This window comes from Mauremys reevesii, linkage group 24 (assembly GCF_016161935.1).
Source record: "Mauremys reevesii isolate NIE-2019 linkage group 24, ASM1616193v1, whole genome shotgun sequence".
Lineage (NCBI taxonomy): Eukaryota > Metazoa > Chordata > Testudines > Geoemydidae > Mauremys > Mauremys reevesii.
Genome location: NC_052646.1, coordinates 13,432,377 through 13,445,817, shown reverse-complemented (window position 1 = coordinate 13,445,817; position 13,441 = coordinate 13,432,377). Strand labels below are relative to the sequence as shown.

At 52.8% G+C, this 13,441-nt stretch overlaps 1 pseudogene; it reads right to left on the bottom strand.

Moving 5' to 3' along the window:
- LOC120390528 overlaps positions 1-13,441 on the bottom strand; it is a 146,137-nt pseudogene that overhangs the window by 131,440 nt on the left and 1,256 nt on the right.

The window sequence follows — 13,441 nt, the reverse complement described above, 5'->3', positions numbered from 1 at the left end:
GTGTCTGGGCTAGGGGGGGCCCTGTGGCTGGGCTCTGGGGGAGGGGGCAGAGAAACAGGATACTGGATTGTCCTAGGTTTTTTTTTTAACTCTGTACTCCTGGTGGAATTTTTGTTACAGACATACTTGCTGACAGGTATTCTGAAATAATTTACCAAAATAATTGAAATTGGCATGATGATATAGTGTTGTTTTGACAAATAAATATGCAGAATTTTGCAGTATTATAAAATATTGTGTTCAGAATTTTTTTGGCACAGAATTCGCCTGGAGTACCAGTTGGCTGTGAGATTCCATCCCATCCTGTCAAAGGCTTCCTTTATTTACGCCTTTGTTGCCTCTTGGCTGGACTGCAACAAGTGACATACCTGAGGAAAGAGCCTTCAGCTCTTACACCAGCTGGTGCAGAATGCTGGAGTTTATCTCCTCAGAAGCACTGTCCACAGGGCCGGTGCAACCATTTAGGCCAAGTAGGCGGCCGCCTAGGGCGCCTAAAAGCCCGCTCAGGCGAGGAGGTGGAGTGGAGGTGAGCTGAGGGGGGGCACGGGGAGGGCCACCCGCAGTTACGGGGTGGGGGCGCACAGGGGAACCGCTCCCCGCCCCAGATCACCTCCACTCTGCCTCCTCCACTGAGCACACAGCCCCCGCTCTAAGTCTCCTCCAATAGGTGCCACAAGCCTGGGAGGGGAGGAGAATTAGACCGACGTCAGCGTGCTCAGCGGAGGAGGCAGAGCCGAGGTGAGCTGGGGCAGGCTTCCCAGGCGGGGTTAGCTGCCACGGAGGGGGATCTCCCCGGGCGGGGTTAGCTGCTGCGGAGGGAGGGTAGATGCTGTGGGGTCCTCCCGGGCGGGGGTGGCGGGCTCCGTGGGTTGGGGGCTCGGTTAGCTGCCCTGGGGGACGGGGTTAGCGGGGGGGGGGCGCAAGGTGGAAGTTTCACCTAGGGCATGAGACTTCCTTGCACCGGCCCTGACTGTCCACTGTGAACACATCACACCTCTCCTCCGCTCCCTACATTGGCCCCCATAGAACATCAAATCACATTCAAGGTCTCAGTTCTTATCTTCAATATACTCAGCTGCCTTCCAACAAGGGGAGATACTACATAATTAATTGGATCAATTTCCATGATGAAAACCCTTGTTCCAAAGCTCCTCAAGGCTTGAGCATAACCTTTGCCAACATCACCATAGCCTGCCTGTGATCGGGTGCTCTCGCCACACCAGCCCCAAGAGGGCAAAGGAAGCTGAGTAAGGAACCAATTAGTGTGACAGGCCACACGTGAGGGGATTAGGCTGGAGGAGCAACCCCTGACTGGAGGATGAAGTTCAGCTGAGTGGGTGTGACCTGAGCTAGTATAAAGCCAGGAAGCTGGCAACAGAAAGTCTGCAGCCACCGTCTGTGTATTAGAGAGGGAAGGAGGGAACGCAGGGAAGCAGTTGGACCCCGGGAGCCTGGCCCTGAGGGAAGAGCATACCCAGAAGAGAGAAGGTTGGAGAAGAAAGCTTGTGGGAGGCAGAGGAGGAAGCAGCCCAGGGAGACAGCAGCAAGGCTGGGGACTGATTAGACTATGGCTGCATGTTGTAGAGTCCCTGGTCCAGAACCCAGAGTAGTGGGCAGGCCCAGGTTCTCCTACCAGCCACTGACAGAGTGGCATTGCCTGGACAGGGGGTCCAGGGAGACCCTATACCCTGCAAGGGGCAACCCTATAGTGAACTGGCCAAAGGATGAGTCACAAAGAGGAAGCTACAGCTCCTGGAGCAAGAGAGGGGCCCCAGAGTGAAAGAGAGAGGACAATAGGGGGAGAGACCGCAAGGGGAGTCATTAGACCTGGAAGAGAGCTAATCCCCAGAACAGTCAGAAGGAGGCGCCATCTGCATGTGAGTAGAGCACCCCATGACACTGCCACAATGGCCACTTCCTCAGCAATCATGACATCCGTGACAAGGTTAATGCCATCTATAGAAACTCTCAGCGGCCATAAAGGTTATCAAATTCATTCTTGGTGACAGAGTCATTTATGTTGACAGTTAGCACTTTCAGGGTCCAATTGGCCTTTATCTTATACAGATAGTCATTTCCTCTGAGATGCCTTTAATTCAAGGAGATGTGGGTATTTGGTACAAGCCAGGGTGGTCAAGTCCCTACCATCATCTAAAATTACCCTCAAGCGTTGCTGATCCTTGAAATAGAGGGTATGTTAAAGATTGATAAAAGCTTCAGGATGAAATCTGTGATCAACAGCTTTGTTCCTTTGGCATAACTGGACTTTCACTTTCTACAAATGGGAAATGACTGCCTAGGAAGGAGCACTGTGGGAAGGGACCTGGGGGCTATGGTGGATCACAAACTAAATATGAGTCAACAGTGTAACACTGTTGCAAAAAAAGCAAACATCATTCTGGGCTATGTTAGCACGAGTGTTGTAAGCAAGACATGAGAAGTACACTTCTACCCCGATATAACGCTGTCCTCGGGAGCCAAAAAATCTTACCGCGTTATATGTGAAACCACGTTATATCGAACTTTCTTTGATCCCCCGGAGCGCTGCTTTACCGTGTTATATCCGAATTTGTGTTATATTGGGTCACGTTATATCGGGGTATAGGTGTCATTCTTACGCTCTATTCCATACTGATAAGGCCTCAAGTGGCATATTGTACCCAGTTCTGGGAGGCCACATTTCAAGAAAGATGTGGATAACTGGAAAAAGCCCAGAGGAGAGCAACAACAATTAATATAGGTCTAGAAAACATGACCTTTGAGAAAAGATTGAAAAAATTGGGTTTGTTTTGTCTGGAGAAAAGAAGATTGAGATGGGACATGATAACAGTTCTCAAGTACATAAAAGGCTGTTACAAGGAGGTGAGTGAAAATTGTTCTCTTTAATGTCTGAGGACAGGACAAGAAGCAATGGGCTTAAATTGCATCAAGGGAGGTTTAGCTTGGACATTAAGAAAAACTTCCTAGCTCTCAGGGTGGGTAAGCACTGGAATAAATTGCCTAGGGAGGTAATGAAATCTCCAACACTGGAGGTTTTTAAGAACAGGTTAGACAAACACTTGTCAGGAATTGTCTAGTTATTACATAGTCCGGCCTGAGTGCAGGGGACTGGACCAGATGACCTACTGAGGTCTCTTCCAGTCCAGCGCTTCTATGATTCTGTGATTAAGAATAAGGCTTATCTGTGTAGGAAACAGAGCTTTCTTGGAGGCCAGCCCAAGCCTGGAGAATAAACACCCACAGCAATTAAGGACCATCACAAACCCCACAACTTTCTGCTGAAAGTGCAAGGCACAAAATGCATTTCTATGAGCTTGTGTGATGGGGTGCACTCACCCCACACTGAACAGGGAAGGGTTAACTCCTCATTTTGGGCTAAAGAAACCATGCCCCCACATCCCTCCTGGGCATGCTTCAAGTGCAGCACTAGTATAAAAAGGAGCAGCTCAGTCTGGGCTGATTGCTGAGGAGGAAGGACACACCTCTCAGGATCCAGTCTGGGAGCAACTGGAGCCCCTGATCTTGGAGGCCAGAGGTGCCAAGACCCAGACAGATGCCTGGATACCTATGAACACCCGAGAGGGATCGGAGTCACTGGGGACTGCATGCGCCCAGGGCCGGCGCAACCCATTAGGCGACCTAGGCGGTCGCCTAGGGCACTAACATTTGTGGGGCGGCGACCGCGGTGGCCAGATCTTCGGCTGCCCCGGTTGTTGGCAGTATTTTGGGAGCGGGACCTTCCACCGCCTCTGTTGGGGGCAGCATTTTGTGGGCAGGACATTCCGCCGACTCTGTCGGGGGCGGCATTTTGGGGGTGGGACCTTCTGCCGCCTCTGTCGGGGGCGGCATTTTGGGGATGGGACCTTCTGCTGCCTAGGGGTCAAAAACGCTGGCGGCACTCCTGCATGCGCCGAGAAGCCCAGAAACCCGGACGACGCTCTGACTACTGCTCTGAGAGACATTGAAGGAAGTGGCCCAGGGGGGGACTAGCTGTAGTGCTGTGGGAAGTCAGCATGTTTCAGGTGTGGTAGAACATTGCACCACTGTTAGGGCCCTGGGCCGGGACCTGGCAGAGCAGGGTGGGCCTGCATCCTCCTACCCTGGTACCCTCCCCCCAGATGGTTGCCCATTGGCTCTGGCTGCTAGGCCTCACTGCCCCACGGGTAAGAGCAACCCCATTGGCTCTGGCCACTAGTCATTACTGCCCTGTGGATAAGGGAAACCTCTTTGGCTCTGGCCACAAGGCTTTATTGCCCTGCAAGTGAGGGCACCTCTCTGACCCTGGCCATTGGGTGGCACATCCCTGAGAGAGAGGGCATCCGTATCGACCCTTACCATCAGGTCTTCTAGCCCTGAAGACAAAGGCAGCCAAATTCACTCTGACCACTGGGCCGTACTGTCCCAGAGGCAAAGACAATTATGTCAACACTAGCCATTTGGCCTTATCCCCACGAGGTACAGGGCAGGATCTGGAGAAGGCCTTACCATGATGAGCCCCTGTATGTTCTGCAGCAGGGTGAGTGTGATCCCATACACCCGAATGGACACCAGCTTGGCCATGGAGACATTCCTGCTGCCCCAGGATTCTTTCTCTACGCTGATAGTGAATGGTGTAAGGTGATTGGCATCGGTGCAGGTCTTGGCCAGGATGTAGGTGCAGGTGCCTTGGAAGTCAAAGGGGACCCCGTCGAAAGAGAGGTAGTGGGGATAGCCAGAGGCAGAACAGGTCGCAGATCCAAATGGGTGACATTTCTGGACACCGTCCACCACCCTGCATTGCTCACCAGTGCTGCAGGAGAATGCCTTACACACAACCTCCCCACCAGCCTGACACTCGCACTGCTCCTCGCATGAACCGCTCGGGTGGAAGGTCTCCCCGGCCTGGTAGTAAAGTCCTCTGTGGAGGCATCCACACTGGGAAAAGGGGACACAGAGGTCACCACTGAGAACAAAGCCCTCATCACACACGCAGCCTTCCTTACACCGGGTCGTGCATTGCACCGGGGCATAGAGGTTGCTGCATGTCAGATCGCAGCTGGTGCTGCATAATTCGTAGTGACTGTTCGGGGGACAGGACAGATCTGTAATTAGAACAAAGAGTTAACTCACATAACAACGTGCACAATGAACCATCACCAGAAGATGCAATTTTGTTCCAGCTCCTAAAATTCTATTTCCTTGGTTTAGTTAAATAATTGAAGGCACCATCTGCAGTCCAGCCACCAGGTCTGAAGGACTGGATGCCTCAGAGAGACCAGATGATGGGATACAGACAATCTCTCTCCAAGGCCTAAGGTTCCAGTTTGGGTCTTGGATTCATGGTTTCACTGCTAGCTTTTTGTTTTGAATCCAGGTCAGTAGTGGTTAAAATTCATTCCCAACTTATGGCTTCTGTGGGACGAGTTGGTGGGTTCCCAGCCCAGTTCCTGATGTAAAAATGTCACAATTTGAAGCCACCCAGTCCAGGCTCTGATTATGTTCCAGTCTCAGCAGGGAAGCCCGGGACTAGACGGGCCATAAAGTACACTACATCGCTAGACAGTATTTCTCTGGCCCAAGGTACACCACACTGATGGCGCATGTAGTAGGGACAGCTCCAGTGGCCACTACCTGTGTTGTATCCATCCCTTGGATAGAGGACATCTTTAAAAAATGTTCTGCAGAACAGGATAATCTAGTGTTTAGATCAAAATTTACCAGCCAACAAGAATTAACAATCCCCATGGGGCAATCATAATTGAACATGGAGGACTCACGGCAGAATTCCTTAGTCCTCCAGCGATGCACTATAGCTCCAGCTTCCTGACATGCCTCAGCATACGCAGCAACAGCATGACAAATGTTACTCTCCCGCCCACTGAGGACGCAATAGCCGTACACGCAGTCCATGAAGTATCCATCGGGGTCCACTTTGCTGTGACATTCTCTGAAGGGGCCACTCTTGTATAGGATGAGCCCACACTGCACTCTGCTACCTCGTTGTTGTTTTTCAATAGCTTCTAGACTTGCGCAAGGTGGTATCATTACTGCAGAGCATCCTGGAAGGTCTCCTACCTTCCAGCTCTGGCCAAAGCTGATGGGGTTGGGTGCCAGCGTGCCATCCCTCATAAGCATGTCATCCTTCCTGTCCATGTTAAAATTGCCACACAGACCACACACGGCTCCCGTGTAGGTAACTGGCAGAGTCACCGTGGTGCGTCCTGACCACCCAGCATAAGTAATGCTGAGGCCAAAGTCTGTCTGGATCACTGTGGCCCTGCCATTTCTATACATAGTGATTTTCTTATCGAGGTTGAAGGGAAGATTAATCAGGAAACTGTTCACCTGTAAAAGCAAGACACATGGGATATGAAAAATCGCGCACCTGTGGTGGAACCTCTCGCCCCAGCACAAAGCTCCAGCCCATGGTTATAATAATAATCTACCTCTTGAAATCTTTGTCCCATCTGGCCTGCTCTCTCCTCTACAGTCTGCCTGAAACCCTGCTCTCCAGACTAGGAAGGATCCTCCAACCAGACTTTCATTTCCTCTGGAATTGGCTATTGCAGTTCCCTCCTCTGTGTGCTACCTGAGCCCCAGCTCCCAAGGTTCCCACATATGTTGGATGCTATTAACACTTTCTCACACAGACAAAGTGTAACCACATCACCCCAACCCTCAAGCTTCTCCATTGGTTGTCCATTCACATCGGAATCCAGTTAATATTTGACCTGTTTTTTAAGATCCTTCTATGCTTTTTCTGCAAACAAAGAGGTAGTGTATCACAAAGGCAACTTTCCAGAAATGTTTTAGAAACTAGATGTGGTTTCTGAAACTCACCATGATTTTCCCAGGGAATTGATTGCTGACCCTGATGTCAGTTTCATAAACCTTGATCTGTACAGGAGCAGTACTGTTCTCCTGGAAATAGACTTCAAAGTCCACCAGTCCCTCTGCCTTCTTACACAGGGCAGTTAGCTGGTAGTGGCAGGTGCCTTGGAAGTTGTATCTCTGTCCATCAAAGGTGGCATAGTGCAGATTCCTTGTCACAGAGCAGGTGGTGTAGCTAGAGGGGTAACAGCCCCTTATGCCATTCACTAGCCCGCACCTCTCTGATTGTTTGCATTTAGCAGCCACACATTCGACTTGTCTAGTGGCTGCGTTGCACATGCACCGTGTCCCACATGCCTCATCGACCCAGAAGCTCTCGTTGGGGGCAAAGGGGCGTCCCTCAAATAGGCACCCACAGCTGCCCTTGGGGACACATTTGCCCTGGCTCAGCACAAAACCGTCCTTGCACTGACAGCTTTCCACGCAGGGGTCTTGGCAGCTGCTGGGGGCTGACGGGTCCACACACGTGGCTGGGCAGGCTGTTCCACAGAGCTGGTACTGGCTGTTCTCCAGGGGGCACTCCATGGCTGGGGAGTGAAGGACCCACAGATTTAGCAGCAAACCCTCTCCATGAAAAAGCAGTATTTAAAATATAGAGACAGGGACGTATCTAACAGGGCAAAGAGAGCTCTCCAGTCCCACTCACCTCAAGATAGGGTGACCAGACGTCCCGATAAAATCAGGACTGGCCCAATATTGAGCAGTTTGTCCCACATCCCAACCAAAGTACAGTTGGGACACCATTTGTCCTGATATTTTGTTTTGGGCGCAGCGGCACTTTTTTTTTTTTGTGCTTATGCTCACCCGGCACGCTGACTGTCTTCGGCGGCATTTTGGCGGCGGGTACTTCTTTCTTTGGCAGCAAGATTTATTACCCGCTTCCAAATTGCTGCCAAAGACTGTCAGCGACTGACGGACCCACAGCTGAAGTGCCGCTGAAGACCTGGACGTCCCAGGTGAGTGTAACAATTGAAAAGGCACTCCCCCTACGGTGGTCCGATATTTTGGATTTATCATCTGGTCACCCTACCTCAAGAAGAGTCAATGATGCTCATCACATTGTAGGAGGTGCCTGGCACCTTAAAGGATCAGGCCGATAAAGGGATGATTGATTTAAAATTGGCATCATCTTATCTCAGATTCCCATTTGTTATCGACAGATTTTATATATTCACAGTGAGAGCCATCTTAGAAATACCATAGACAGATAGGCAGAGATACTGTAGGTACAGTACAACCAAGAATCCTCATATCCCAACCACTGCTCAAAGCACTAGGCCACACTCCCTCCTAAGGAGAAGAATAGAATCTGCCGACCCCCAGACCCATTTATATAATGTTAGCATTCAAATCTGTACTCACAGCATCTGGCCAGCTGCCTCCATTCCCCAATCCTGACCCCCTCCACCTGGCAGGCATCCGCGTAGGCCTTCAGGGCCTCACACAGGGCCTTCCTGTAGCCCTCGTTGTGGCTCAGATCATACACGCAGTTGTCAAAGTAGACTGTAGGATCCACCTTGCTGTGGCACTGGCTGAAGGGCCCATCTGAGACCTTGGTTATCAGGCCGCACGAGGCCTCCTCCTTGTACTTTCTGGCTATGCTGGGGGCACAGGGTCTGCAACCTCCAATGCAATCGTGCCAGCAAAACTGATCCTCATCTTCCACTGCCAAGCTTTGCTCCTGGAGAATGACACTGGGCTCCTGATCCTCGGCTGGGGTCCAGAAGTCATCAGATTGATCCCCATTATAGTTGCCGCACAGGCCGCACAGGCTGTCGGAGAAGTCGTTAGGGACGGTGACCCTCAGGTGGTTGTTCCAGTCATAGGACACCCTGAGGTTGAAGTTGGTGCGGAGGATGAGGGAGGTGCCGCTCTGATAGAGCCGAAGGGCCCCATTGTTCAGGGAGATGGGTAAGTGAGCCCTGGTATTATTCACCTTCATGGTGAGAAAGAAAGGGCAAAGGTCACAATTGATGGCACTAGTCTGTCATCTACATTTCATTCTGACCTTTGCTCAGATTAGCAATGGGGCCCATCCAAAATTTTCAGTGAATCTGGTCCCAAATCGGAGCCAGAAATAGTTTATAGCATCATGTTAGAAAGAACTGGCTGGAGAAAAGTAATTCTTTATGGTGGAGGATCTCAATATTTTGAAAATTGGTTCTGTCCCAATTTAGAATAAATCTAATCAATTGCAAAATTTTCTCTGAAGGGAAATGGAGCCCCAGCTCTGGGGAAGTCATCATGGCAAGACGCCAAAGAGCCAGGTCAGCAAGCTGGGAGAAAACCACGTGGGTTTTGGAATTTGCATGGTTCCCATCAGAACATCATTGAAATTGGACCATCTCTTCAAAGCCTTTTGATTGTGACAAATTGGCAAATACTGAAGAAAAACTATTTCATTGGGATTTAAAAAGGACTAAGACTAGAAATTGGGAGAGTACAATGGCCGTTAGGGAGCCACTCCTGTGAGGGAAGGGTCTATGGTATTGCCAATCTCAAGAGAGCAGACCCTAAAACTCATGTTCACCCGCTCCTGCTTTAAGAGGCTTAAAAGAGCCCAGGGAGAGGGCTGTGGCAGGGAAGGAAAGGGGCTGATTGGGGAAAGCAGCCTCAGCTGGGGGCCGCGTCCCAATCAGGCCAAGGCTGGCTTAATGAGGGTCCAGCTGGTCCTTATAAGAGGGCTGGGGCCCGAAGACAGAGGCAGAGTCTCTCTCTCTCTAGCAATACAGAGAGAAGGGCCTGGCTGCCGGGGAGCTGAACAGGGTACCAAGACTGGAGCAGGGTGGGGGGAAGGCCAGAGGAGCTGGGGAGCTCCAGCCTAGAAACCCCCCAGGGTGCAGGCCTTGTAAAAGGCCAGAAAAAGGTACTGTGGGGCAGGGCTAGGAGAAGGCCCGAGGGGCTGGGGAGCTCCGGCCTAGAAACACCCCAGGCTCCAAGCCTTGTTAAAGGCCAAAGAAGGTATTGGGGTTGCAGAGGGCAGCCCAAGGGCAAGCAGAGGCAGCAGGTCCAAAACCCCCATTGCAAGTGATGAGTGGCACATACACTGCAGTCTGCCCCGGGGAACGGGGACTAGGTGATGACTGGCAGTGGCCATAGCCTGAGATGAGGGTGGGGGGAAGACCCAGATCTGTGGGGGAACTGCTAGGGGGAAGCACCCTGGCCTGAAAGGGGCACTGGGGTCCAGGAGGGACTTGGGCCCAGCGGCAAGTGGGACACTGGCCTGCAGAGGGCGCTCTGGAGCTGAAACTGCTAATTCCCTGGACAACCAGGAGGAGGCACCGCAGGAGTGAGTCCCTGCACTGTTACAGGTCCCAAGGCATAAAGAGCTTTTTTTAAAGGACTACACTGTGATTTTCGGCCTGTCTTTTGATGTTAGAACTTTCCCTGCCCATCTCAGTGCGTGTCTGTGACAATTTGTGTTGCCCACTCGCCTAAATTTATAGGGGAAGGGGATTTTGGTCCCTATTGCAGGAGCTGTCACCCCCACATTTTCCTGTTCCCTGTGCAGTAATTAATCCTGTCCCCCAGTCCCCCTCTTCTGTTCTCTCTGCGCCCATTCCTGACCCCAGGGGCACCAGGTTTGTAAAATTTTTGGTGGTGCCCAGAATGGGTCCACACAGAGCTGTCCCACCGTGGACCCAGTGCTTTGGGAGGCCCCACGTTCAGGGGGACATGGGATCCAGGGTGGCCTGGGAGGTTAGCAGGGGGCCTGGCATCTGCAGCAGTGAGCGACTTGGTTGTCCCAGTCTGTCCTATGGACGGGAACGGCTCTGAAAATATAAGCTCAAACATTGGTGGAGCCAGGACCATGTTCCTGAATATTGGTGGAGCAGGGGCACCACGGGCCCATATAACTCGCTGCCTATGCCCACCCCATCAGTTCAGCCACCTCAGTAACCCGCCCATTACCCACCCTCCATCAGTCCAACTCCCCAGCTCAGCTCCCCATTCTCCACCGCAGCAGTATAGGTGCCCTCAGTTCAGCACCCTCGCCCCCACCTCCATCAATCCCCCCTCAGTTCAGTCCCAGCCCCAGCCCCCCAACCCATCAGTTCAGCCCCAGCGCCCGCTCCCACCCCCGCAATCCCAAACTACCACCAGCTCAACGCAGCCCCCCACAGCCTCTCCTCTGCGCATCCTGGGATTCTTCAACCCCCCTCCAGTCCCAGAGAGGCCTGCAATGAATTGGGGGCATCTGCTGGGGCTCCTCACCCCTATTTGCCCCTTCCCAGGGTGGGTGCTGGGGGGGGAGGGAAGAGCATAGGAGCTGTCCCGTCCCGTTGCTCATGGGACAGGGGAAGGGAGGGAGCAGAACCACCCTGGGCTCTTTGCTCCCCCGAATCAGAGCGGTGAGGAGCGACTTTACTGGCTCCCAGCGGGGCTGGACTTCGCCAGGGAGCTGGAGCATCTTGCGCCATCACCAAATGAGCCCCAGGCCCCGGCCAAACCCCGGCACTTGTGAAAAAATCACAAGACTGGCAATGCTGGGCCTGTGTCAGCTAGAGCCATTAGGGATCAGCTCCTGTGGGGGAGGGGGCCGCGCTGGTTAGAGCCGTTAGGGAGCAGCTCCTGTGGGGGAGGGGGCTTCATTGGTTGGAGCTGTTAGGGAGCAGCTCCTGCGGGGAAGGAGCCATGTCGGTTAGAGCCATTGGGGAGCAGCTCCTGTGTGGGAGGGGGCTGCATTGGTTGGAGCCATTGGGGAGCAGCTCCTGTGGGGGAGGGGGCTGTGTCGGTTGGAACCATTGGGGAGCAGCTCCTGTGGGGGTGGGGACTGCGCTGGTTAGAGCCGTTAGGGATCGGCTCCTGTGGGGGAGGGGGCTGCGTTGGTTAGAGCCGTTAGGGAGCGGCTCCTGTGGGGGAGGGGGCTGCGTCAGTTGGAGCCATTAGGGAGCAGCTCCTGTGGGGGAGGGAGCTGTGTCAGTTGGAACCATTGGGGAGCAGCTCCTGTGGGGGTGGGGACTGTGCTGGTTAGAGCCGTTAGGGAGCGGCTCCTGTGGGGGAGGGGGCTGCATTGGTTAGAGCTGTTAGCGTGCGGCTCTGGCAGGGGAGGGGGCTGTGTCAGTCACAGCCGTTGTGGAGCACCTCCTGTGGGGGAGGGGGCTGTGTCGGTTAGAGCCGTTAGGGAGCGGCTCGTGTGGGGGAGGGAGCCATGTCAGGTACAGCCATAAGGGAGCAGCTCCTGTGGGGGAGGGGGTCATGTCAGTTGGCGACGTTAGGAGCAGCACTTGAGGGACAAGAGGTCTCAAGGAGATGTCTAGAATGTTCTGCGGCCCCTGAGGCACCTCGGTTAGAGCAGGATCTGTAAAGCAGAGCCCCAACCTGCCTAGATGTGCCTTAGTTTCCCCGTATCTTACAGCTGAGGCAACATCCTCCTGGATCCAGGAGTGGGGATGCTCCTCAGGTGGGGTCTCAGAGGGATCCCTGTTACGTTAGAAATTACCAGGGAACTTGTGGAAGGATGGACTCAGCGGAGCTGGGATTTGCCCACAATTGCTGGGGTACTGGCCCTGCTCCTGCATGACGTGCCAAGGGAGACATAATGCCCAAAGTCCTCAGGTCTACAGTTTATCTGGCATAGTACAGCAGATCCCATGTGCTTGTGACAGACCAAACACCTCCCCACACCAAGTCACCCACTCCTCTCCCCTCAGCGCAGCACCATGCTGAGGAATTGGGGTCAGTGCAACTCTGAGAGGACAGCACCCCTGACTGACCCCTCCCCCACACCACTCTGTGCCACACAGCACCCGCTAACGCCACACTGGGAAATTGTGCATAGCAGCGGGGTGGAGATGTGCACCCAGCACTCACCCTCACAAAGCCGACCTCTGCCCTGGCCACTGTGATGGTAACGCCATCCACCTGGATGGTCAGCGACCCAATGTATGAGACCTGCATGTTCCCCCTCTTCCCACTCTCAGCCGTGATGTCAAAGGAGTGCGGGTCGCAGTCACAACCACAGGTCTTTGCCACGGTGTAGGTGCAGGTGCCATGGATGTCATACAGTCGGCCATCAAAGGTGTGGTAATGCAAGTAACCCCCAGCCCAGCACGTGGCTGCAGAAACTGGCAAACACTCTGGCTGCCCATCTATCATCTTACAAACTGTTCCTTCCTTGCAGAGGACCACACTGCAGGATGGTGTCGGAATATCTAGACAGAAAGATCATTGAAAGACAAGAAACACCAGACTAATCAGTTACATTTGCAAGCAGAGAAGGGCTGAGGGACAGTGGGAAAAATCAGAATTAAATTGAGTCTCAACAGAATCCCACAGCCTGTCTGAAACAGACGAGATGATCGATCATTCTTTCCTTTCCTTTTCTTTTCTTTTTTTAATTAATCATGGTTACTAGCGTAGTGCCTAAGACCCACCTGAGAATGGGACCCGATTGTGCTCGGTGCTGTGCAAACCCAGAGCAGCAGACTGCCCAATTGAAATAGACAAGACAGCTATCTGTCCATCTGTCCCCCCACCTCACTGACTATATCTTTCTGTCACCCTTTCTGTATCTGTCCATCTATATCTATCTGCCAACTCCCTTTATATCTGTCTATCCATCTATAAC